Source organism: Oreochromis niloticus, linkage group LG6, assembly GCF_001858045.2.
Source record: "Oreochromis niloticus isolate F11D_XX linkage group LG6, O_niloticus_UMD_NMBU, whole genome shotgun sequence".
NCBI classification, from domain to species: domain Eukaryota; kingdom Metazoa; phylum Chordata; class Actinopteri; order Cichliformes; family Cichlidae; genus Oreochromis; species Oreochromis niloticus.
This window is the reverse complement of record NC_031971.2, coordinates 38,274,282-38,297,919: the sequence shown is the minus strand read 5'-3', so window position 1 is coordinate 38,297,919 and position 23,638 is coordinate 38,274,282. Positions and strand designations below refer to the sequence as shown.

General features: G+C 40.6%; 1 protein-coding gene and 1 long non-coding RNA gene across 7 annotated transcripts in view; both read right to left on the bottom strand.

Moving 5' to 3' along the window:
- LOC109202376 (integrin alpha-L) overlaps positions 1-23,638 on the bottom strand; it is a 56,280-nt gene that overhangs the window by 9,420 nt on the left and 23,222 nt on the right. The gene's annotated exons all lie outside the window — the stretch shown is intronic.
- LOC102083318 (integrin alpha-L) lies at positions 132-21,283 on the bottom strand. Its single transcript, XR_003220506.1, has 17 exons — positions 21,125-21,283; positions 20,264-20,381; positions 14,703-14,791; positions 9,418-9,500; positions 9,221-9,317; positions 8,735-8,865; positions 8,498-8,640; positions 8,227-8,377; positions 7,811-7,946; positions 7,653-7,705; positions 6,641-6,746; positions 6,433-6,562; positions 6,196-6,338; positions 5,925-6,075; positions 5,510-5,645; positions 5,352-5,404; positions 132-217 (listed from the first exon to the last, which is right to left on the bottom strand). It is a non-coding gene; the product is annotated as an integrin alpha-L (long non-coding RNA).

Here is a 23,638-nt window from a genome sequence, read left to right as displayed (position 1 = left end):
TAATAATCTGCTAAATGTTCACTCTGGATATCATATACACTATGGTATCTCAAGCCATATAAAAGTAATCTTATTAAATTAGCAGATAATATATAGATAGTAGGTAATAATAAAAAACAGAAATGGGTTTACCCAGGTAACCCTGCATTCATTCTTGAGGTCTACGGAGAAAACTACGCCAGCTGTTCGATCCCACAGAACCCACGATCAGGCTATCCTGCTCACAGAAACATCGGATTACAGTTCAGGCTGAACAGAGACAGAGAAGAACTGAGATACCAGTAACAGTGATGAGGTAATGTCACACATCAACAGTCATGAATTAAAATAAGAACACTTACAAAAAAGCAAAGCTCAACTAAAAAGAAGATTTTGAGCTGCCTTGTTGACATTAAGTGATAGGAACTGTAGGAAAATGATGTTTTTCCTCTATCACTTAAAGCACACTACTAAGGCTAGGCTTGGTTATAATCTGCATTTCTAGTCTCATTCATGGGTTTAATGATCCACTGTAATTATTATTTTAATTAATAATCGACATTCTGTAGTTGTATTGACAGACAGTTTAAAATGTATTATTAGAGTTTCTTCAAACTGTTTCCATATTTTGAGTTTGATATACATTTTGGATTTTTTTGGGAAAGTAAAGCTTTTATGGTTTGTTTTCTTTGCTGTACATAAAATGCATCCAATCACTCCAAAAAAAACCCAAACAAAAAACAGCAGCATACTTATTTTTCTGTATTTCAATAACTACAGTTGAGATGCAACTCGTGTTACTGATGCTGTGGAAAATGTAATTAACAACAGCATTTTGCAGTTATTTGCAAATCTCATTACACATTGTTTTAGTCACAAGAGAATATAGGAAATATATCAAATGTTGGAACAGAAAAGATGTAGCATTTCAAGAAAACCTAACTACGAATTTGGCAGCAACGTGTCTCCAAACAGCTGAGTCAGGGCCTTGGTAGCATTCGGTCTTCTTTTAACAGTCTATAAATATCTGGGAACCGAGGAGACCAGCTGCTGGACTTTATCAGATGAACATTGTTGTAGTTTTTATTTCATGCTGAAAAGGCCTTCCATTAAAAATGCGCCGTCTGGATCAGAGCAGCTGGATGCTGCTCGAAAACCTTTAGACACCTTTCAGCATTGCCCGAGCCTTTCCAGATGTGCAAGCTGCCAGTATTATTGGTGCTGGTGCACCATCAGAGATGCGGGTTTTGAACTGAACATTGCTAACACGCTGGGTGGTCTTTCACCTTTTTAGTCCAGAGACTGTGTCAGCTCCCAAACAGACAAAAAACAAACCAAAAACCAGCAATAAACAACTTAAACATAAAAAATCACAAAGAAAGAACAATACAGTATCCACATCTGAACCAAAGAGTAAAACAGTGAAATGTGGATTATTAAACATTAGGTCTCTCTCCTCCAAGTCTCTGTTAGTACATGACTTAATAATTGATCAACAAATCGATTTACTCTGCCTTACAGAAACCTGGTTGCAGCTGGATGATTATGTTAGTTTAAATGAATCAACACCCCCGAGTCATTCTAACTACCAGAAACCTCGAAGCACAGGCCGAGGGGCGGTGTGGCAGCAATTTTTCACACCAGTCTATTAATTAACGAAAGACCCAGACAGACTTTTAATTCATTTGAAAGCCTGATGCTTAGCCTCGTCCACCCCAGCTGTAAAACTCAGAAACCAGTCTTACTTGTTATCATCTATCGTCCACCTGGGCCTTACACAGAGTTTCTCTCTGATTTCTCAGACTTTTTATCTGATTTAGTGCTCAGCTCAGATAAAATAATTATTGTGGGTGATTTTAACATCCATGTAGATGCTAAAAATGACAGCCTCAACATCGCATTTAATCTGTTATTAGACTCAATTGGCTTCTCTCAAAATGTAAAAGAACCCACCCACCACTTTAATCACACTCTAGATCTTGTTTTAACATATGGCATAGAAACTGAACATTTAACAGTGTTTCCTGAAAACCCTCTGCTGTCTGATCATTTCCTGATAACATTTACATTTACAATAATTGATTACACAGCAGTGGAGAGTAGACTTTATCACAGTAGATGTCTTTCTGAAAGTGCTGTAACTAAGTTTAAGAATATAATCCACCCACTGTTATCATCTTCAATGCCCTGTACCAACATAGAGCAGAGCAGCTATCTGAACGCTACTCCAACAGAGGTTGATTATCTTGTTAATAATTTTACCTTCTCACTACGTACGACTCTGGATACTGTAGCTCCTGTGAAAACTAAGGTCTCAAATCAGAAGTACCTGACTCCGTGGTATAATTCTCAAACACGTAGCCTAAAGCAGATAACTCGTAAGCTGGAGAGGAAATGGCGTGTCACAAATTTAGAGGATCATCATTTAGCCTGGAGAAATAGTTTGCTGCTTTATAAGAAAGCCCTCCGCAAAGCCAGAACATCTTACTATTCGTCACTGATTGAAGAAAATAAGAACAACCCCAGGTTTCTCTTCAGCACTGTAGCCAGGCTGACAAACAGTCAGAGCTCTACTGAGCCAACAATCCCTTTAATGTTAACTAGTAATGACTTCATGAACTTCTTCACAAATAAAATTTTTATCATTAGAGAAAAAATTACCAATAATCATCCCACAGATGTAATATTATCTACAGCTACTTTTAGAACCATCGATGTTAAGTTAGACTCTTTTTCTCCAATTGATCTTTCTGAGTTAACTTCAATAATTAATTCCTTCAAACCATCAATGTGTCTTTTAGACCCCATTCCTACAAAACTGCTCAAAGAAGTCCTGCCATTAATTAATTCTTCAATCTTAAATATGATCAACCTATCTCTAATAATCGGCTATGTACCACAGGCCTTCAAGGTGGCTGTAGTTAAACCTTTACTCAAAAAGCCATCTCTAGACCCAGCTGTCTTAGCTAATTATAGGCCAATCTCCAACCTTCCTTTCATATCAAAAATCCTTGAAAGAGTAGTTGTCAAACAGCTAACAGATCATCTGCAGAGGAATGGCTTATTTGAAGAGTTTCAGTCAGGTTTCAGAGCTCATCACAGCACAGAAACAGCTTTAGTGAAGGTTACAAATGATCTTCTTATGGCCTCTGACAGTGGACTCATCTCTGTGCTTGTCCTGCTAGACCTCAGTGCTGCGTTCGATACTGTCGACCATAATATCCTATTAGAGCGATTAGAACATGCTGTAGGTATTACAGGTACTGTACTGCAGTGGTTTGTATCATATCTATCTAATAGACTCCAATTTGTACATGTAAATGGAGAGTCCTCTTCAGACACTAAGGTCAATTATGGTGTTCCACAGGGTTCAGTGCTAGGACCAATTCTGTTTACATTATACATGCTTCCCTTAGGCAGCATCATTAGAAGACATAGCATAAATTTTCACTGCTATGCAGATGACACTCAGCTCTATCTATCCATGAAGCCAGGTAACACACACCAATTAGTTAAACTGCAGGAATGTCTTAAAGACATAAAGACCTGGATGGCCGCTAACTTTCTGCTTCTTAATTCAGATCAAACTGAGGTTATTGTACTCGGCCCTGAAAATCTTAGAAATATGGTATCTAAGCAGATTCTTACTCTGGATGGCATTACCTTGGCCTCCAGTAACACTGCGAGGAACCTTAGAGTCATTTTTGACCAGGACATGTCCTTCAACGCACATATTAAACAAATATGTAAGACTGCTTTCTTCCATTTGCGCAACATCTCTAAAATTTGAAATATCCTGTCTCAGAGTGACGCTGAAAAACTAGTTCATGCATTTATTACTTCCAGGCTGGACTACTGTAATTCATTATTATCAGGATGTCCTAAAAACTCCCTGAAAAGCCTTCAGTTGATCCAAAATGCTGCAGCAAGAGTCCTGACAGGGACTAGAAAGAGAGAGCAGATTTCTCCTGTTTTGGCTTCCCTTCATTGGCTTCCTGTTAAATCCAGAATTGAATTCAAAATCCTGCTCCTCACATACAAGGTCTTAAATAATCAGGCTCCATCTTATCTTAATGACCTTGTAGTACCATATCACCCTATTAGAGCACTTCGCTCTCACACTGCAGGCCTACTTGTTGTTCCTAGAGTATTTAAAAGTAGAATGGGAGGCAGAGCCTTCAGTTTTCAGGCCCCTCTTCTGTGGAACCAACTTCCAGTTTGGATTCAGGAGACAGACACTATCTCTACTTTAAAGATTAGGCTTCAAACTTTCCTTTTTGCTAAAGCATATAGTTAGGGCTGGACCAGGTGGCCCTGAATCCTCCCTTAGTTATGCTGCAATAGACGTAGGCTGCCAGGGATTCCCATGATGCATTGAGTTTTTCCTTTCCAGCCACTCACTATGTGTTAATAGACCTCTCTGCATCGAATCATATCTGTTATTAATTTCTGTCTCTCTTCCACAGCATGTCTTTCATCCTGTTTTCCTTCTTCACCCCAACCGGTTGCAGCAGATGGCCCCGCCCCTCCCTGAGCGTGGTTCTGCCGGAGGTTTCTTCCTGTTAAAAGGGAGTTTTTCCTTCCCACTGTCGCCAAAGTGCTTGCTCATAGGGGGTCATATGATATGATTGTTGGGGTTTTCTCTGTATTTATTATTGTGCGATCTATTGTACAATATAAAGCGCCTTGAGGCGACTTTTGTTGTGATTTGGCGCTATATAAATAAAATTGAATTGAATTGAATTGAATTGAATTGAATGTGACCTTTTCCAAAACAAATTTCAACTCTAAACCCTTCAGAGGAGTCAGTCAGTCGGTTCTAAATGAACCTAGCCCAGAGAAGATGGATAATATGAATATGTATGAGAGAGCTTTAACCTGCATATGTGAATGGAATGGTGAACATTTGGCCTTGTCCCTTGTGCACAGATTTCTCTTGATTCACTGAATCTATTGGTGATATGCTGTACTGTAGCTCGTGAGATATTCAAAATCCAATTTTAGTGGGTCGTCAGGGTACAGGTTCAAATTAAAGTTCTTGATTTTTAAAACAACTTGTTTTACAAACAGAAAGACAGAATAGTAAATTTTACAATTCTAACACATTTTCAGAGTTTCTCTTTGTGCCAAGCAGTCTGTAAGGGTGGAATTTATTTTCCAAACAATAAGAATTTAAAATTTTAGAAAGTAAACACAACATTCCACCTATCCTGACGTTACTGATTTTATATCAGTAGTCAGTGCTTTACTCTCTGCACATTAGCTGTACCTGTGTATGTCAGGTTAGCCATGACTGAGAAATTTCAATCTTGTCACAAGTAAATAATTTAGACTTTGAATGTGTGCAGTTTTAACCTTTTGAAATTATTCACCTTTTTGAAAACAGCACTGAATCCACTGAATTCTGCCAGAGGAGCTGTGCAACCTAAATATGAAGAGATACATGTGACCACCACTGGTCCACACCAGGAAGATAACAGTGATTTTTGAAAATGTATTTATCAAAACAGGGAACAAATTTTAACATCACCTTGCAAAGTAAATATCCTTTCCAGAAAAATCTCCGCCAGATCTATGAGTCCATCATAGTTCTTAATTTTAAAGGCATTTCTATGTTTTGGTTCTGAAGCAAAGGGCCTGAATTTATCCAGCTTAGCATCTTTGACCTGAAATCAGAAAACTGCTTGAAAACATGAAATTCAAAGTCTGACATCAGCATGGGAAGTAAAAACTGGACTGAGAGCTGAAATCTGCTGATCTGTTTGTGCTGAGATTAACAACATGATGCTATTCTACTTTAGTATGACTGTGTATCATCTAATAACAGTGAATACAACAGTCTAATACTATAAGAGTGTTTATGTGACACAAAATGATCACATTTATTTGTCTAACTGATAAATCTGATTTTTCTGTTGGGACTGATGTAACACATCACATCCTACCCCGACGACAAGGCGAATTATATTTTTATCATCGTATCTTTTAATGATCCCATTCCTGTCTGTATCAGAGGGATCTCCGTCTGTGAATAGAACCAGAACTTTGGTAACATCAGGAGAGGCACCTGCAGCTGGGTTATCAAAGATTTCATCCCTGAAACAAAAGCAAAGCAACACTCAGAATAAACAACATTTAAAAATATGAATAAATGAACAAATACAGTGCTCATTATCTCACAGCTGTATTGATCCTGCTGCTTTTAACATAACTTACAGCACAAATTCGAGGGCTCTGTGTGTCATGGTGAGACTTTTTAAATGTTTTTCATTTGCAAGTTTATCGAGAGCACGTCCAGCTGCATAGTCGTTGAAGTCAAACACTTTGTGGACTGTGTTGGAGAACTGAACTGCTGCAAACTGGAAAAACCCCAATATGTTAGGTATATAACATGAGGTATAGTTGACATTATTTGGAATATGCTTTGAGTAATTTAACAAATAGTGTAATGACCTTCACTGACAACATCATAAGTAAGTCAGTTATGTGCACAATGAAGTCTTTATTTTGTTGAATTCTCTTTCGGTCATACTCGCTGATCCATCAAATAAAAAAACGACTTCCACAGACTTATTTGTTCGTTCTGGGGGGAAAATGTTGAACAATTTGAAAGAGAATGTAACCAGGAACATATAAAACTTTTTTTAAAAAAAAGTTTTACCTTCACCAACAGAAGAAGAGGTTTGTTGAAGATTTGGGATCTGGTGACAGACAATATTCAGGTACGAGTTGTCGGAACAGTTGCTGACTGCAGTTGTGCTGCAAACCTAAAACAAATCATAACAGAACTTAAATGTCCAACAATGGAAATATTTAGCAGTTACAGAACAGCTAAATGCAGAGCATAGCTTAAATCTATGGGAAATCCATCTGTGCTGCGTAATCGTAACAGAAGATACAACTTTTATATGTTGACTTTACAACATTACATAGATTCAAATCAATTGTATTTTATTTATAAAGTGACAAAGTACAATGACAGTTGCCTCAATGTGCTCTATACTGTAAGGTAAAGACCTTACAATAATAGATAGAAAACCCCAACAGTCAGATGACCCCCGTGAGCGAGCGCTTTGGCAACAGTGGGAAGGAAAAACTCCGTTTAGATGAATGAGCATAATTAAAGTGATTACTCTGCATCCTGTGGAGAACATGATTTCAAGGCAAATCATTCAGCGCTTATTCAGAATTGTTCAATTTCACCAGCTTTTCTAAACCCTGATGTCACACTGCTAGAATCAATATTTACACCAATGAGATGATCACATAATGTTTCAATTACACAAAAAGTCTCACGCAGCATGACAGCAGACACTCCAGGACCCTGCAACCACAAATGGTGCTAACTAGTTCAGAAAATTGATAGAAGGATGTGTAGAAATAAAAAGTAAAGCTTTTTTTTTTTTTTATTGCTTTAAAAACAAGTACTGATCCGTCAAAAGAGCAGTTTCCACCAACCAGAGAAAATTTGATTTAACTTCACAGAAATAACATCAGTGCTGCTGGATTATAGATCAGTAACTGACCTGGACTTCAAATGTGTGGAGATTATGTCATTTTTTGTATTATTGTAAAGTCGTTACTTTATAATATTAAGAGCCTTGAGGTGACTGTTGTTGGGATTAACCATATAAATAAAACTGAATTGACCTGAGTTGAATTTAGATATTCACCTTTTTGAAAACAGCACTGAATCCACTGAATTCTGCCAGAGGAGCTGTGCAACCTAAATATGAAGAGATACATGTGACCACCACTGGTCCACACCAGGAAGATAACAGTGATTTTTGAAAATGTATTTATCAAAACAGGGAACAAATTTTAACATCACCTTGCAAAGTAAATATCCTTTCCAGAAAAATCTCCGCCAGATCTATGAGTCCATCATAGTTCTTAATTTTAAAGGCATTTCTATGTTTTGGTTCTGAAGCAAAGGGCCTGAATTTATCCAGCTTAGCATCTTTGACCTGAAATCAGAAAACTGCTTGAAAACATGAAATTCAAAGTCTGACATCAGCATGGGAAGTAAAAACTGGACTGAGAGCTGAAATCTGCTGATCTGTTTGTGCTGAGATTAACAACATGATGCTATTCTACTTTAGTATGACTGTGTATCATCTAAATAACAGTGAATAAAACAGTCTAATACTATAAGAGTGTTTATGTGACACAAAATGATCACATTTATTTGTCTAACGGATAAATCTGATTTTTCTGTTGGGACTGATGTAACACATCACATCCTACCCCGACGACAAGGCGAATTATATTTTTATCGTCGTATCTTTTAATGATCCCATTCCTGTCTGTATCAGAGGGATCTCCGTCTGTGATGAGAATCAGAACTTTGGTAACATCAGGAGAGGCACCTGCAGCTGGGTTATCAAAGATTTCATCTCTGAAACAAAAGCAAAGCAACACTCAGAATAAACAACATTTAAAAATATGAATAAATGAACAAATACAGTGCTCATTATCTCACAGCTGTATTGATCCTGCTGCTTTTAACATAACTTACAGCACAAATTCGAGGGCTCTGTGTGTGTTGGTGAGACTTTTTAAATGTTTTTCTTTCATAAGTTTATCGAGAGCGCGTCCAGCTGCATAGTCGTTGAAGTCAAACACTTTGTGGACTGTTCTGGAGAACTGAACTGCTGCGAACTGGAAACAGAACAAACAACAACAAAAATATACGTTACTATTTATACTCATTACTCATATAATGTATAGTTTATATACATCAATATATAATGACCGTTACTGGTGTGTCCCTATGGCTCTCCATTATCTCCACAATGAAGTCTTTATTTTTGTTGAATTCTGCTTCAGTCATACTTGCTGATCCATCAAATAAAAAAACTACTTCCACAGACTTATTTGTTTGTTCTGGGGGTGAAAAGCATGAAAATATTTAGCCTGCAAGATGGAAACAGACATATAAACATACCTCAAAAAGTTGTACTAGATTTTCTGTTCTGATGAAACAAAGATTCATCTATAAGCATGAACATTATTAATTTAACAAATACAATAATTATGATCTCACAGTTGTACTCAGCCACCTGTTTCTAATGTAACTGAACTTACAGAATCAATCAGAGTGCTCTGTGTGTGTTGGTGAGACACTTGCAGCTTCATAGTTGTCAAGTTCAAACACTTTGTTAACCACTACAGTCTGCTGGACACAGACAGTGAGACTTTCTGTGCCTTTACCGTTAGAAACTCCCCCAATATTTTTTACCTTGGGTGGACGGTCCACGGTCGAGTTTCATCTTGTAACACACTTTGTTCAGAGACGAGTTCCCACTGTGTGGATGCACTGCACTTGGGCTGCAGACCTACGTACATCAGGTTTTAAAAGAGAACAAAGAAATATGATCTGAGATTATGTTTTGTTTTTAATATTGTCAGTGAAAATGTTTTTTGAGTGTTTCTTACAGTGATTTGAGAGCGCATGGCGTCCTCAGATATCGACAGTCCAAATTGCCTGATGGGTACCTGCATGTATTCGGGCCAAATTTCTGTGACAGTAACGTCAGATTATATTAAAAATACAAATGCACTACATCATTCTGCAATAGAAAAAAAAAAAAGTCTCGATCTGGGAATTAAAACTCATTTTACATTGTGGGACACATACAGCCCACTTTAGTCTTAAGTGGACCAGACCAGGTGAACTGTAGTCTTTGCAGTGATCTAGATGATGTTTCTTGCAGTTTGCAGTTTCACATGGTCTTGATAGACATTGTGATGTCTAAAATGTGCCAATAATTAATACCACTACTGATATGACAGTAAAACTACAAGAATGAGAATTTATTCTGCTATGACTAATAAAAATATCAAGATTAGCTTTTGGGACAGGCTGATCCTAAATCCGTCCCTTTAAAGGGTACCTATTATAATTCAATTGAATTCAATTTTATTTATACAGTGCAAAATCACAACAACAGTTACCTCAAGGTGCTTTATATTGTAAGGTAGACCCTACAATAACCCTATTATACTTCTCCTTACTTTCTGCCATATATCCTGTTAGAACTGTGGTTGCTAATATTAAACATGGGCAAAATAAAGTCAGAGTTTGTGCATTCAATCCCTTCAGACTTTCCACACTGAGTTTCAAGCAGTATTTTTTCCTTAAAGCACTCTAAGTGCTCAGAATAGAAAAATGCTATCTAAGCACCAGACTATTAGCCGCTTACTCTTAGCCATTTGTGATGTCAAACACAGACCATATCCTTAATTCCCTCATCTGAGACACACAGCTGCTGTCCAAACAAAATTAGTTTTTTAAGGCAGGTGAATTCACTTCTTTCAGGCACTGAGTAGATCAAGGACTAGTATACGAACAATCTACTATAGTAGAGTAGATTCCAAGGATAAAAATGTGAAGTTGGTAATGAGTAGAAGTAGTAGTTCAATTCAGTTCAATTCTAATAGTACTAATTTACAACAGTGCTTTATATTGCAAGCTAAAGACCCTACAATAATAAAGAGGAAAAACTTGATCAAGTACAAAATGGCCTGATTCAAAACACAAAAACAGTATGTAAGAGAAATTACTAATTGGAGGTTTTGAATAATCAGGGGCCATTTTTTTAATGACCTTATGGTACTGTTCAAATTCCCTGCTGACTTGGCGTCAGGATGTCTAGAGGCAAGAATAAAGCACACCCAAGAGGAGTAAGCGCATCAGTGGTCATGTGCTCAGCACGGAGAGAGAGAGAGAGAGAGGCTAAAGGAGCACCGGCAGAGCATCACAGTTGTTGCTAAAGTTATGCCAAAGTGTGCTGATACCATGTTGGTTTAATTTTTTAGTACTAAGTTAATAGCAGTGGCTAGAATCTCCCACGATGATTACATCTAGTGGTTAAAGGATTTTTCTATTGTTTATTGTTTACTTTAACTGTTGCTAACTTGCCATGTTCGTGTCTTACTATTATCAACTTGAAAGACGTGCTATTTAGCCAACTTATGGTCAACAGTGACCCCATGGGGACAGTGTAAAATATTGCTGTGTTGAGTAGATGATGTGTTGTGAGTGTTTTCTTAGTTATCTGTGACTCTACTAAATATAGAATTGCTTGTTTCTGTTTCCAGAAAACCATGCTCATAGTCACATATACTGTATCCTCTACAATAATAAGTTCACGTCTGGCTGCACTGCATTTGGATTGCACCTGGCAAGCTCTGATTCTTCTGTGGAACTTAATTAAAGTCAGTTAATCCAACTCCTGGACTGCTGCAGTCTTTCTGACTGGTATACCCAGCACTTAGTATATAAATATATATGAATATATTGAAAAAAAATTCCCCGCTCGCCCCTGCGGGCGGTCTATCCTTCAAGCTTGCGTCCTCTACCAGAGGCCTCGGAGCTTGAGGGTCCTGCGCAGTATCTTAGCTGTTCCTAGGACTGCTGTCTTCTTGACAGAGATCTCCAATGTTGTTCCTGGGCTCTGCTGGAGCCACTCGCCTAGTTTGGGAGTCACCGCACCTAGTGCTCCGATTACCACTGAGACCACTGTTACTAGGGCTGGGTATCGTCACCGATTTATAGAATCGATTCGATTCCGATTCACAAGGTCCCGAATTGATTCGACCCACGATTCGATTTGAATTGGGGAAATTTTGCCTCAGACACTCAGAAATATTATAATTCTGATCACTTATCAGTACATATCTATATTTTTATATCTATAAAAAGAAACCTGACACTTGTGAGACTTTATCAAAGGTGTAAGCATCACAGCAGATTCCTTTGTGTCAAAGTAACTGAGGGTAAAACACAGAAAAACATGAAGGTGATTTTCCTGGTCTGGGTTTTTATAGCAGATGACCTTAAAAATATTGTGCAGTCAAAAACGAAGTGAAGCAGAGCAAAGTTACAGAGGTTTGATTAGAGACACAGCTAAGCATTTTGCAATTTTGCATAATTTTAAAAGTTTACATTTGTTCAGTATTGAACAGCAGAAATGAGGCTTTCTTGTCGGAAGTAAGTAAAAAACCCAAAACAAAACAAAACACAGCGGTCGACAGCGTAGACTGGTGGGTAATAAGTAGGGGTGGGTTTTGATTATCGATTTAGAGAGAGAGAGAGAGAGCTCTACGTGAAGTGTGATTTTATCGTGGTGAAAGAAAAACAGCAAAAGTAAGAGGAAATTCATGACGATGTTTATGTGAAGAGAAATGCGAAGCGAGGTTTGTATAGTCTTTGGCTGCTGGTTCAGTCAATATTGTTTGGAGAGAGATAAAACCTGCAGCTTCAGAATCTAGCGCAAAAAGGACGTAAACACAAAACGCCCGCCGACACTTCAAAATCAGTGAGCTGTCGGCTTTCAGCCCCGACGGCGTGTCCGTATCCGCATACGTGCCGTCGGGTGAGAAAGGCGACATCTCACTGATTCGGATGCGTTGGATCCGTGTTTTGTGTTTACATCTTTGTGCAGAATCCGTGTACCTGCTCTCATTTACTGTTTTAGCTGTTTGGTGGTTGTAGAAATTTTGTGAGGTTTAACCTGAGATTCTGGCATTTCGGGCAAAATAAATTTATATTTAAAAATCGATTCAGGATTTGTATGAATCGATATCACATTATCCAAGCCAGAATCGATATTCATCGATAAATCCATAATCAAACCCACCCCTGAGTCCTTGGTATTTCTCAAGCTTCTCGTGTTCCTTCTTCCTGATGTTGCTGTCATTCAGAACCGCTACATCTATCACTACGGCCGTCTTCTTCTGTTTGTCTACCACCACTATGTCCGGTTGGTTAGCCATGACCATTTTGTCCGTCTGTATCTGGAAGTCCCGCAGGATCTTAGCTCCGACATTCTCCACCACACTAGGGAGCGTCTCCCATTTTGACCATTTTTGGCACAGTTGCTTTTGTACACTATGCCGGCCACTTGGTTATGGCGTTCCATGTATGCCTTGCCTGCTGGCATCTTGCACCCTGCTGTTATGTGCTGGATTGTCTCTGGGGCATCTTTACACAGCCTGCACCTGGGGTCTTGCCTGGTGTGATAGACCCCAGCCTCTATGGATCTTGTACTCAGAGCTTGTTCTTGTGCTGCCATGATTAGTGCCTCTGTGCTGTCTTTCAGTCCAGCTTTGTCCAGCCACTGGTAGGATTTCTGGATGTCAGCCACCTCCTCTATCTGCCGGTGGTACATACCGTGCAGGGGCCTGTCCTTCCATGATGGTTCCTCGTCTCCCTCCTCTTTCTTGGGTTTCTGCTGCCTGAGGTATTCACTGAGCACGCTGTCAGTTGGGGCCATCTTCGTGATGCATTCATGGATGTTCCTTGTCTCATCCTGGACTGTGGTGCTGACACTCACCAGTCTCCGGCCCCCTTCCTTCCGCTTAGCATACAGCCTCAGGGGTGAAACCCTCCATGCATCGTAAGGAGCTTTCTTGTCTTGATGTCAGTGGCTTCTATCTCCTCCTTTGGCCAGCCTATTACCCCAGCAGGGTACCTGATTACGGGCAGGGCGTAGGTGTTGATGGCCTGGATCTTGTTCTTACCGTTCAGCTGACTCCTCAGGACTTGCCTGACCCTCTGCAGGTACTTGGCGGTTGCAGCTTTTCTAGCGACCTCTTCATGGTTCCCATTCGCCTGCGGGATCCCCAGGTACTTGTAACTGTCCTCTATGTCTGCAATGTTGCCTTCTGGTAGTTCGATCCCCTCAGTTCTGACTACCTTCCCTCTCTTTGTTATCATCCGACTACACTTCTCCAGTCCGATATAATTGCTGTATATCCTGGTGGTGCGTCTCTGTGTTATACTTCCTGTTTTACTTTGAAGGTGTGTGTCTGATGTGAGTGTATCCTACTTTGCTTCCTTGTCTCGTCAGTTCTGATTTCCCCTAGCTGTGCTCTCCTTCTGTGTCTCATTCCCTCGTTATTCCCAGTGTATTTAAGCCCTGTGTTTCTCTGCGTCAGTGTCGTGTCGTCCCTCATGCTGTGTGGATCTCCCTGTGAGTTTAGGTTGTTATTTCCCAGTTTAGTTTGCTTTGTATGCTCGTTTTCCCGTGCCAGCAAATAAAGCTGTGATTTTGAGTTCACTCCTTGAGTTTGAGTGCTAGCATTTTGGGTCCAACTCCTGCCTGCCACACAGTGCTTCTTGACACAGAGCCTTTAGCTTTCAGGCCCCTGTTCTGTGGAACCAGCTTCCAGTTTGGATTTGGAGGCAGTAGCTCTACTTTTAAGATAAGGCTTAAAGCTTTCCTTTTTAAAAAAAAGCATATAGTTAGGACTGGATCAGGTGATCCTGAATCCTCCTTTAGTTACACGGCAATAGGTCTAGGCTGCTGAGAGGATTCCCACGATGTACTGAGTGTTTCTTTTTCACTTACTGATGTGTTTATACGCCTGTTTGCATTAAATCATTAGTTAGCTAGGTGAAAGGAGTCATGACTGTTGGAGTTTGTTTTCTGTGTAGTATTGTAGAGTCTTTACCTTACAATATAAAGTTATTGTGATTTGGTGCAATATGAAAGAAAAACAAAGCTGAATTGAAATTAAATCTTGAATGTGACTCTGGAAACTGCTGCAGCTGCAGAGTAGGTGCTCATTCAGTTTGAGTGAGCTAACCCTTACAAATCCAGTTTTCTAATGGTTTCAAAACAGCTTTGTCTCATATACAACCTCCATACTGTGGCAGTAATTTTTAATGTCCTGATTAAACATGTCATTTGCATTTCAAAACCACATTAATGTACCTGAAACAATGATGCAGCGGTGGGTCAGGTTCAGATCAGATGTGCATGTCTCTTCAGGTCCTAGCTGCTCTGGTGCAGTGACAAGTGTCCTGTGGACACAACAACACTCGTAATAATCACTAAAAAGAGTGTTTTGTTTCTGACCTGTGCTCTCAGAATTTCTACAGTGGCTTGCAAAAGTATTCGGCCCCCTTGAACTTTCCCACATTTTGTCACATTACAGCCACAAACATGAATCAATTTTATTGGAATTCCAGGTGAAAGACCAATACAAAGTTGTGTACACGTGAGAAGTGGAACGAAAATCATACATGATTCCAAACATTTTTTTACAAATAAATAACTGAAAAGTGGGGTGTGCGTAATTATTCAGCCCCCTGAGTCAATACTTTGTAGAACCACCTTTTGCTGCAGTTACAGCTCCCAGTCTTTTAGGGTATGTCTCTACCAGCTTTGCACATCTACAGACTGAAATCCTTGCCCATTCTCCTTTGCAAAACAGCTCCAGCTCAGTCAGATTAGATGGACAGCGTTTGTGAACAGCAGTTTTCAGATCTTGCCACAGATTCTGGATTGGATTTAGATCTGGACTTTGACTGGGCCATTCTAACACATGGATATGTTTTGTTTTAAACCATTCCATTGTTGCCCTGGCTTTATGTTTAGGGTCGTTGTCCTGCTGGAAGGTGAACCTCTGCCCCAGTCTCAAGTCGCTCTCCTTGTTCGGCCTGTTAGTTTAGGTGGACGGCCTTGTCTTGGTAGGATTAAACCTATTTGTTTAATCTTGCCTTTCCTGCTTGTTAATGCTCACCTGACTTTTAGACTTACTCTATTTTTTCTTATTCATATTTTTATGGCTTGTGCTTTTATTATGTTTTTATTTTGATATGCATTTTATATTCCCCTGTGTATTAGTGGCATTGACCTGTGAGTATATTTGATACTTTGCTAAGGCCTTATAATACTCGTGTTACTTCTCTGTCTCTTATGTTAAGCACTTTGGTATACCGCTGGTTTTTAAATGTGCTCTATAAATAAAGATTGTTGTTGTTGTTTACAGTTGTGCCATACTCCTTCCATTTCTGAATGATGGCTTGAACAGTGCTCCGTGGGATGTTCAAGGCTTGGGAAATCTTTTTGTAGCCTAAGCCTGCTTTAAATTTCTCAATAACTTTATCCCTGACCTGTCTGGTGTGTTCTTTGGACTTCATGGTGTTGTTGCTCCCAATATTTAGACTGACAAAAAACCAAGATGGCGGCGCGTGAACAACGCGAGGCTCAGTGTCTCTCCAGAATCTGCTATTTAGCGGTTTTTTATCTACTTTTAACCGGATTATTCATCCAGAATTGCTGTGCGTTGCTGACCTACAGCAGACAAGAGCTTCTGGACATCTGGACTCATAACTCCAACAGTTTTATCGCCGATCTCCGACTCATCCCAGAGATCTCCAGAACACCGGAGGCTGCCCACTCTTCCCTGCCGGGCGGAAGTGCACGCAGACGGCGCCGAGAACGTAAACAAAGGCGAGGTAGGCGCGGAGGGCTACGGGCTAAGCTAAAGCTAACACCACATCGGCTGCCTTTACCCAGTATTTTCCTCGCCAATGTCCGTTCTCTGGCAAACAAAATGGATGAGATACAGCTCTCCATCACTAACAACAGACGGATTATGGACTCAAATGTCATGTTTTTCACCGAAACATGGTTGAACAACAGCTGCCCGGACAATGCTATCGAGTTAGCAGGACGCCACACACACCGAGCCGACAGGCTAGCAGATGACTCCGGCAAGACCAGAGGTGGAGGTTTGTGCATTTATATTAACAATGCTTGGTGCATGAACTCCACTACTACTGAGAGTCACTGCTCACCTAATGCGGAGTTTTTAATGGTTAAATGCAGACCTTATTATCTCCCCAGAGAACTCACTTCGATCATACTCACTGCAGTGTATATCCCCCCCGACGCTAATGCTAGGTTGGCCATGAAAGAACTTTCTGCAGCCATTAACAAACACCAGGATAAACACCCCGAGGCTGCTTTTATTGTTGCTGGCGACTTCAACCACACCAACTTAAAGACAGTCCTCCCCAGATTCCACCAACATGTCTCCTGCCACACCAGAGGAGACAAGACATTAGACCACGTTTATTCCAACTTGGCTGGAGCCTACAAAGCAACACCCCTCCCCCACATTGGACAATCGGACCATCTCTCCCTGTTCCTCACACCTAGGTATTCACCACTCATCCAACGTGTGAAACCTACTGTGAGGACAATTAAAGTGTGGCCAGAGGGGACAGACGCAGTGCTCCAGGACAGATTTAAAAACACAGACTGGAATATGTTCACCAACACAGACCTGGACCAGTACGCCTCATCTGTACTGGATTACATCTCCGAAACCACAGACAGTGTCACCACCCAGAAACGGATCACCATGTACCCCAACCAGAAGCCTTGGATGAACCGGGATGTTCGTCTCCTCCTGAAGGCCCGCAACACTGCCTTTAGGTCAGGAGATGCACACGCCTACAGTACAGCCAGGGCTAATCTAAAGAAGGGCATCAAAAAAGCCAAACATCATTACAAAAAGAAGGTAGAAGAACACTTCTCCAACTCCAACCCCCGACGCATGTGGCAAGGACTCCAGACCATTACAGACTACAGGACCATCAAACCCTCCCCCGCATCCTCTGATGTCTCCTTCCTCAACGAGCTCAACAACTTTTATGCTCGTTTTGAGCGAGGGAACCCCACGACCACAACCAAAACAGACACGACGCCAGACCACCAACCTCTGACTCTCTCCCCCACCGATGTAGGAGCGGTGCTGAGCAGGATCAATGTCCGCAAGGCTGCAGGTCCTGATGGCATCCCCGGGCGTGTTCTCAGAGCGTGTTCTGGGGAGCTTGCAGGAGTCCTGACAGACATATTCAACCTGTCCTTGGCCCACGCTGTGGTACCGGCCTGCTTCAAAACCACCTCCATCGTCCCGATACCCAAAAACTCCAACCCATCTAGCCTCAATGACTACCGCCCAGTAGCACTCACCCCCCATCATCACTAAGTGCTTAGAGCAGCTGGTCTTAGCACACTTCAAATCCTGTCTCCCCCCCCACCCTGGACCCCCACCAATTTGCATACCGCCAGAACAGGAGCACAGAGGATGCAGTCTCCATCGCACTGCACTCTGTCCTCTCACACCTGGACAACAACAACAGCTACGCCAGAATGCTGTTTATAGACTTCAGTTCAGCATTCAACACAATCCACCCCTCACAACTCATCAGGAAACTGACAGACCTGGGCATCAGTTCCCTCATCTGCAAATGGTTACTGGACTTCCTGACCAACCGCCCTCAACATGTCCGACTGGATAACCGCTGCTCATCAACAATCACAATGAACACCGGGGTACCACAAGGCTGTGTGATGAGCCCTTTCCTCTACTCCCTTTTCACCCACGACTGCAGACCTGCTGATGGTTCTAACACCATCATTAAGTTTGCAGATGACACCACGGTGATTGGCCTCATCAGCGACAACGATGAGACCGCCTACAGGGAGGAGGTGGATCATCCGGCTGAGTGGTGCGACACAAACAACCTGCTGCTTAACACCGAGAAGACCAAGGAGCTCATCGTGGACTACAGGAGGAATGCTGACCCACATCCACCCATCCACATTAAGGGGACGGCTGTGGAGCGTGTGAGCAGCTTCAAGTTCCTGGGAGTCCACATCTCCGAGGATCTCACCTGGACAACCAACTGCTCCAAGCTGGTCAAGAAGGCTCACCAGCGCCTCTTCTTCTTGAGGACTCTGAGGAAGAACCACCTGTCCTCAGACATCCTGGTGAACTTCTACCGCTGCACCATCGAGAGCATCCTGACCAACTGTATAACAGTCTGGTACGGGAACTGCTCCGCCTCGGACCGGAAGGCGTTGCAGAGGGTCGTGAAAACTGCCCAGCGCATCGCCGGAGCACCACTTCCTGCCATAAAGGACATCTACAGGAAGCGGTGTCTGAAAAGGGCTGGGAAAATCATCAGAGACCCCAGTCACCCATCACATGGACTCTTCACCCTCCTGCCCTCTGGGAGGCGCTACAGGAGCCTCCGGACTAAGACCACCAGGTACCGGAACAGCTTCTTCCCCACAGCTGTCAGACTCCTGAACTCTGCCTCCTGACATCTGACCCACGTTAAACTCATGGACTGAACATACACACACCCACAACCACTAGCACTTTATCACTATCACAATTATCCTAACTGCACTACTGTATAGTTCTGTGTGAATATCATTCTGTACATATGATAATTTTTCAATCCTACAACTGTTTATAACTTGCATAGTTCACATTTCTGTATAACTGTATATCTCAGATTTCTGTATAGTTTTTATTTCATATTTATATCCTGTTCATAGCCTGTACATAGCTTGTACTCACTACAGCCTGTACATACTTATAGTTATAGAATATTCATAACATACTTCACACTGTGTACATTATAACATACCATAATAGACCCATTTCTGTAATACACTTACACATCTCTATTATTGCTAAATTATATTGTAATATATCTATATCACGACTAAAGCACTTTCTGGATGGATGCAAACTGCATTTCGTTGCCCTGTACCTGTGACATGTGCAATGACAATAAAGTTGAATTCTATTCTATTCTATTCTATTCTATTCTCTTAGACAACCTCTGAGGCCGTCACAGGGCAGCTGTATTTGTACTGACATTAGATTACACACAGGTGCACTCTGTTTAGTCATTAGCACTCATCAGGCAATGTCTATGGGCAACTGACTGCACTCAGACCAAAGGGGGCTGAATAATTATGCACACCCCACTTTTCAGTTATTTATTTGTAAAAAATGTTTGGAATCATGTATGATTTTCGTTCCACTTCTCACGTGTACACCACTTTGTATTGGTCTTTCACATGGAATTCCAATAAAATTGATTCATGTTTGTGGCTGTAATGTGACAAAATGTGGGAAAGTTCAAGGGGGCCGAATACTTTCGCAAGCCACTCTGTCACTTTAACCTTTCAGTTGAAGTTGAGTTCAATAACTTGGGCAGTAGAAGCCGTACATGCACGGTCTCTGAAAACGCCCCTGGACCAGATTGACAACAACCACGAATACTCTCGGGGTCAATGAAAGCAAATATGCTGTGTGGGCGTTATTTATTTTTTCCCTCGATCGGGACAAAGGCAATCTTTACTTTTACCCAAGTTTGTTTAAGACAGCAACTAGAGTTAAGTGACCTTTAATTTTATCAAGCGGTTACTTTGCACTTTTGGGACATCAAAAGTGCTCTGATCATCGAATCCCAGCTACATTTTCCCCCTACTTTCTTTCCAGTCCATTTCCTGTCCCCATCCTCTATGAGAAACGTTAAATAAATAGTTCTATTGTGCCTTAGTGAGATCTGATGAGACAGAAATAAGACAACAACAAAGCTGTACACTACATTAATGATGCAAATATGATGTAATACTTTGATACTTTGAATCTTTAGATTAGCTTTGATACTCACCCATTGTTCTTGTCAGACAGTAACTGAAGCACCTTGTTTTGGAAGAAATCTTTTTGTTCTGTAGTAAAGATGCGGGTGGCTGTCGTATCAATGTTGAAAGCCAAACATACAGAGATGGCTGCAGCACGTCATTAAAAAAAATAAATTAATTAATGATTTCATCTTGTGTAAAAACGTTTGGCTGGCAATGGTAACACACTTATTCTACAACTGTCCAAATCTACCAAAGAGTCTGAATTTGAGATCATCAGTTTTAGAAAGTTACAGAAACGGTTCGACTGAGGCCGTAAATCAAAATTGGGACGATGTGGTGAGAGGGAGGGTCCTGATACACAATACACATCTGATTAAGTTTATTGGCTTCTTAAGACCATTTTCTGCATACAAAGAATCTCATGACAAAAACATACTAAAAATACTGTGTTTCAATTTGAGCACCCAGAGGATCAGAGGCTAAAGTGGGAAACATTTTCCACAACATGATATAAGATAGTTTAAAAAAAAAAGCCCATAGCATTCCTAACATTTCTCTGTGTTGTTGATTTTAGCATGTAACACCCACACAAAAGCTTTGTTTGTGCACAGGTCTGAACTTTAAACTGACACAGTTACAGTCGACAGTTTTCTCTTTCACATTAAATCAGGCCAAATGCACACTGACTGGATCTTTCTACTTTCAAAACAAACATGAGATTCCTCTGAATCTTTTTATCCAGCTCTTAAAAAGAAAATCAGTAAAGACATTTCTCCAAATGCTGAATTACGCCTTTAAACAGTCACATTGAAAAGACAACTCTTTCCCCACACTCAGCTTTTTTTTATATATATGATTTTGTAGAAATGTATTTGTTTAGATCTTACCAACAGCCACTGTGCAGATGAGCCAGACTAACTTCATCTTTTCTACTGGTCTTTTCCACAGAATGGTAGAAAATGATAAAGGCTAAGGAGGAGTCAGAAAATGAGGAGGGCCCACGCAGTTTGAATTTTTGAGAGGAGTCCTTCTACACATCACGTGCATGACTTCAATTTTGACTGAATTTACAGAAATATACAGTTTAAATGTTATGAACTTGTTAACTTTGTGTGCCACTTTGTGACTCCTGACTCTAAAAAGTTGAAATAAATGTATAAATAATTGTCTATTTGCTAAAATTCAGATTCTCACAGTTTTTAGGTCTTTTTCTTCATATTTTATGAATAATCACAAAGCATCCAACCACTGCAGAGTCTTCAGAAAACTTCTGAAGATGGCAGGTCTCTGTGCAGTGGCTGAAGTCTGTGGTGTTGAGGGTGAAGAGGAAGGCGGAGAGGACAGTCCCTTGTGGTGCTGATGACCTTGTCAGACACACACTGTGGAAGACACGCATATTGTGGTCTTCCTGTCAGGTGATCAACAATCCAGGACACCAGAGAATTATTGATTATATTTGACTAATCTCTGAGAAGTCCAGTTTCCTGCTTCAAATTTGGGCATATTTGTCTTATTTGTCTAATAAATGCCTAAATAAAATAAAAAATAGAATTCTTAGTTTTTCTAAAACATTTCTTTTCTTGTTTTCACGAAGCCATCAACTTAAAAAAAAAATCTCCTTTCACTTTTACAGTTATCCTTCTGTCACTCGTCTCCACCCACTCCACCCTGCCTCTCTTCCCTGCAGTGCGAGAGCGAAGTGCTCTAATAGGATGATATGGTACTACAAGGTCATTAAGATAAGATGGGGCCTGATTATTTAAGACCTTGTATGTGAGGAGCAGGATTTTGAATTCAATTCTGGATTTAACAGGAAGCCAATGAAGGGAAGCCAAAACAGGAGAAATCTGCTCTCTCTTTCTAGTCCCTGTCAGGACTCTTGCTGCAGCATTTTGGATCAGCTGAAGGCTTTTCAGGGAGTTTTTAGGACATCTTGATAATAATGAATTACAGTAGTCCAGCCTGGAAGTAATAAATGCATGAACTAGTTTTTCAGCATCACTCTGAGACAGGATATTTCTAATTTCAGAGATGTTGCGCAAATGGAAGAAAGCAGTCTTACATATTTGTTTAATATGTGCGTTGAAGGACATGTCCTGGTCAAAAATGACTCCAAGGTTCCTCACAGCATTACTGGAGGCCAAGGTAATGCCATCCAGAGTAAGAATCTGGTTAGATACCATATTTCTAAGATTTTCAGGGCCGAGTACAATAACCTCAGTTTGATCTGAATTAAGAAGCAGAAAGTTAGCGGCCATCCAGGTCTTTATGTCTTTAAGACATTCCTGCAGTTTAACTAATTGGTGTGTGTTACCTGGCTTCATGGATAGATAGAGCTGTGTGTCATCTGCATAGCAGTGAACATTTATGCTATGTCTTCTAATGATGCTGCCTAAGGGAAGCATGTATAATGTAAATAGAATTGGTCCTAGCACTGAACCCTGTGGAACTCCATAACTGACCTTAGTGTGTGAAGAGGACTCTCCATTTACATGCACAAACTGGAGTCTATTAGATAGATATGATACAAACCACTGCAGTGCAGTACCTGTAATACCTACAGCATGTTCTAATCGCTCTAATAGGATATTATTGTCAACAGTATCGAACGCTGCACTGAGGTCTAGCAGGACAAGCACAGAGATGAGTCCACTGTCAGAGGCCATAAGAAGATCATTTGTAACCTTCACTAAAGCTGTTTGTGCTGTGCTGAGCTCTGAAACCTGACTGAAACGCTTCAAATAAGCCATTCCTCTGCAGATGATCTGTTAGCTGTTTGACAACTACTCTTTCAAGGATGTTTGATATGAAAGGAAGGTTGGAGATTGGCCTATAATTAGCTAAGACAGCTGGGTCTAGAGATGGCTTTTTGAGTAAAGGTTTAACTACAGCCAACTTGAAGGCCTGTGGTACATAGCCGATTATTAGAGATAGGTTGATCATATTTAAGATTGAAGAATTAATTAATGGCAGGACTTCTTTGAGCAGTTTTGTAGGAATGGGGTCTAAAAGACACGTTGATGGTTTGGAGGAATTAATTATTGAAGTTAACTCAGAAAGATCAATTGGAGAAAAAAAGTCTAACTTAACATTGATGGTACTAAGAGTAGCTGTAGATAATATTACATCTGTGGGATGATTATTGGTAATTTTTTCTCTAATGATAAAAATTTTATTTGTGAAGAAGTTCATGAAGTCATTACTAGTTAACGTTAAAGGGATTGTTGGCTCAGTAGAGCTCTGACTGTTTGTCAGCCTGGCTACAGTGCTGAAGAGAAACCTGGGGTTGTTCTTATTTTCTTCAATCAGTGACGAATAGTAAGATGTTCTGGCTTTGCGGAGGGCTTTCTTATAAAGCAGCAAACTATTTCTCCAGGCTAAATGATGATCCTCTAAATTTG